This window comes from Theobroma cacao, chromosome 6, assembly GCF_053813885.1.
Source record: "Theobroma cacao isolate CCN51 chromosome 6, ASM5381388v1, whole genome shotgun sequence".
NCBI classification, from domain to species: Eukaryota; Viridiplantae; Streptophyta; class Magnoliopsida; order Malvales; family Malvaceae; genus Theobroma; species Theobroma cacao.
In genome coordinates this window covers 5,591,380-5,595,312 of record NC_142644.1, presented here as the reverse complement: position 1 = coordinate 5,595,312, position 3,933 = coordinate 5,591,380, and the positions used below count along the sequence as shown (strand labels likewise).

The 3,933-nt window shown below is 34.3% G+C and overlaps 1 long non-coding RNA gene across 1 annotated transcript; it reads right to left on the bottom strand.

The window, feature by feature from the left end:
* Nucleotides 1-1,385: 1,385 nt before the first annotated feature.
* LOC148762010 (uncharacterized) lies at nucleotides 1,386-3,060 on the bottom strand. Its single transcript, XR_016026986.1, has 3 exons — nucleotides 2,964-3,060; nucleotides 2,233-2,316; nucleotides 1,386-1,396 (listed from the first exon to the last, which is right to left on the bottom strand). It is a non-coding gene; the product is annotated as an uncharacterized LOC148762010 (long non-coding RNA).
* Nucleotides 3,061-3,933: the final 873 nt, after the last annotated feature.

Here is a 3,933-nt window from a genome sequence, read left to right as displayed (position 1 = left end):
TTAAGCAATCCTATAACCAGATTTTTCCTAATTAATTTTGACATGGTATGCATGCTCACATGACCAAGTCTCCTATGCCATAGCTGGCCATCATTTTCAACTTTTGTTATAAGACAAATTTCACAATCCATTTCAAGTTCCTCAAGAAATACAACATACTTATTCTTTATTCTTTTTCCTATAAATGAGATTTTGTTAGTGCTTATATCTATCACTTCACATTTTGTTGATTCAAAGCATACCTTAAAACCTTTGTCACACAATTGGCTAATGCTTAATAAATTATGTTTCAAACCTTTAAGCAACAATACATGACCAATTTAAGTTTAGGAGTTCTTACCAACTGTTCCTATGTCATGAATTTTACCTTTTGAATCATCATTAAAGGATACAATACCTCACTTTCTTTTGTCTAGGTGAGCAAATAGCATTTCATCTCCAGCCATGTGCCTTGAGCAGCCACTGTCCATATACCAAAGCTGTTTCCCCTTTAGTTGAGCTCTTGAACATGTGACTTTTGAGTGCAGCTCAATCAACAAAACAAATATTTAGTTTTTCTTAATAGGTACCCATACCTTGATGGGTCCTTGATTGTTAGCAGCAACATAAGATCTTTTTGGAACCCATATTTTTCTTATTGTTTGTACACTTCTTTTTCTATAGCAATCATATGATAAATGACCAATTCTATTACAAGAATAACACCTAGATGCTGCCCTAACAGAATTTCTCTTGTGGTATGCATTTATGCTTGAAGTTTCATTTTTCAAACTGTCACGACCCGGTACTCCCCTCGAGCCCGTGACAACCGCCGCGGTGTCCCGGTAGACACTTATTGCCCGGAATGTCAACCCGAAACCCCGCAAGGCTTTACTATCAGTTTCTCTGTTCCCTTGTGAGCAACCATTGTCAAATATCGTGTTCTAAAATATTTTAAGCTGTTTCCAACTTTAAACAAATAAAATATTAATTTTTCGTCTCACAAGGGTATTTTGGTCATTTTTCTCAAAAATCTTAAAACTGGCTAAAACGTAATGTACAAGTACAAAACACACAATTCATATTCAAAATGAGTTTAAAAGTCTAAAATCTTCATTTAAAACGAAATTATGGTTATTTGAATATAATAAGAAAATAAAAGAAATATTAAGTAAAATATTCTATTTTCTTATAAAACAATATTTATAGAGTTATACGTGAATAATTTTTATAACGTAAAAGCTAAATAAATTTATACATACTTAAATACAGTAAGCCAAAATATTTAATTTAATTTACAATAACAAGAGTGCCCCCGGATAAACAAAAGTAAAGAGGACTTTGAACCTACGGTTTGGAAAATGCAGATCCCACTGTAGTCCTCGATGAGATCAGCTATCTACAGTCTATATTGAACCTGAAATGGGTGGAAAGGAGGGTGGTGAGATTATAAAATCTCAATGAGTAAACAAACATCATCCTAAACATCTAGAGTTGAGTACATGGAGACAATAAAGTAAATCATCATAAACTGTGTTATAGCATTAGAACACATTTTTTTCGAAACACGTAAAGAGGCTTATGAATCTCATAAAAATCTAGGCTTGTGCCATAAATCCATTCTCGGGGACACCTTGGCCGAGGCATCCTACCGAGACCGCCAAGGCTATTAAAATTCACATTTCACATAAATCATGTTTTTGTTTTGAAAACATAGCCGTTCCTTGGCGTTGGCTGAGTTCCCCCTCACGTGGTGGTTTAGCGTGAAGTGAACCCTAAACTTTACCCCAGGAGATACCCTACGCGCCTCTCCGTTCGAGGTAAGAATATAATGGGGTTTACCGTGCCCCTCTAAAAGGCTGGTCCACAGAAACCCCCTACTGCAGTGATTAATTAATATATAATCCACCATATAATAAAACTCAATAACATGATATGGCAATTTTGTAATTCGTAGTTTTTTCAAGGTAACCAAACAATTCGCATTTCAATACAATTGCCAACTAGCCAATCATGCTCGATTTATCATAAGCCAGTTAATTTAAACAATCAAATTGCCACAATTAACAGTCTCCGTGTACTCTATTTTTCAAAATCACTATTAATTTCAAAACAATTTATAATTTAATTTCATTGAAACTCATTTATTCATAAAACATGAAAATTTATCTTTTTAAATTCCTTTTTCCATAGAATTCATGAAAGCATCTAAAAACCACCCTAGATAATTAAAATGACAGTAAGTTTACTCACTATGTCTAGAATGCAGACTTTCGAAGCACTCTGTCTACTGGTCCTCGGATGCAATTTCCTTGCCTTTATCGGAGGACTCACCACCTTGACACAATACAAAATCGAGAGTTTCACCAAGTTGGTACTAAATCAAAATTAAATTAATTTAGATTACCAATGCATGATATGGAATGCAAAATGCACTGGTAACTATCTAAACCCGGTATTGGCCTAATTCGTCTTATCACCCGATTAAATTCCTAACGGGTCCGTTTAAACTCCAATTTAATTCTTTTCAGTTTCTATACCTCAATTGCACCCAAATTAACTTAATGTCCCTCAGTGTGGTGCAAATTATCAGTCCCAACAGCAAATTACGAAAATACCCCTAGTGGGTAAAAATTCATATTTTTGCTCCGAAAATTCCCATTATTTTTCTAGGCTCTTAATTCATCATTCCTTAACCAATTCTCCTAGAATAAAATCAAACTCATCCTCACTCACTACATGGTAAATTCAGCCATTAATGGTTGGGGGAGAAAATAAATTCTTTTCTTGTTGTTTTGTTTCTAAATATGCTAAACTAACTAAAAACACTAACATAAATTAAAATCAAATAAATCCAACAACTTTCTCTCTCCTAACCCATTTTTCCAGAATTTAATTCATCATGAAAACATGTAATTTAATCATGGAAAATAAAGAGAAATGCTTGGGAATAAGAAAACTCAAGCTTAATAGAAAAAACTCACCTTTTTCACTTAATTTCCTTGAAAATTCACACTTTTTCTTTGATTTTCTCTCTCTAGGGTTTTGTTTTTGTTTTCTCTCTCTTCTTGCTGGTTTGGCCGGCCATGGGGTGGAAGATGGGCTGATTTTGTGCCTTTTAAAAAGGAAAATAATAAATTAATAAAGGCATGACACATGGCATCATGTCATTGGCCCGTTTTTAAAATTTTAAAAATTTAAACATTTTATCTCCACCACATGTTTAGTCAAGGGTCAAAGATGAAGACAAGGAAGACCATGTGCTGGAAAAAATATCCTGGTGGTGGAAAATTACAATTTTGCCCCTGAGGTGGCAAAATTACCATTTTACCCCTATACTCCAAATTATATCGAAATTAAAATTTTTCACTTCTAAACCTCAAATCATACTTCAATAAGTCAAATTATACTCTAATAAGTCAAATGGGGTCAAAAAAAATCTTTTCTAAAATTCCCATTTTGTCCCCAGGTGGCAAATGACCATTTTGCCCCTAGTTAGTGAAAATTCCGATTTGACTCCAAATTGATCCTCAAACTCCAAATTACCATTTTAAGTCATCCATGAACTATGAAACTCTTAATCTCACCTTAAAATTCCTATTTGATCTAGTTCGAGGATTAAATAAGCTTTGTTGTACCTCTAGGTACAATACCGACTTTTGTAAATTTTTCGGGACTCTCCTAGCATGCAATCATGCTATCATCACATGTATGTCATGAATAGTATTTTATAAGGTCGGGCTTTACAGCACTACCCCCCTTAAAAATAAAATTTTGACCTCAAAATTTCACTTACCTGATTCGAATAAAAGATGTGGATATTGGTTTCTCATCTGGCTCTCGACTTCCCACGTCATCTCCTCCATTCGAGCATTCTTCCACAATACTTTCACCATTGGAATGCTCTTGTTCCTTAGCACTCGATACTTTCGATCTAGAATACGTACAGGCTGC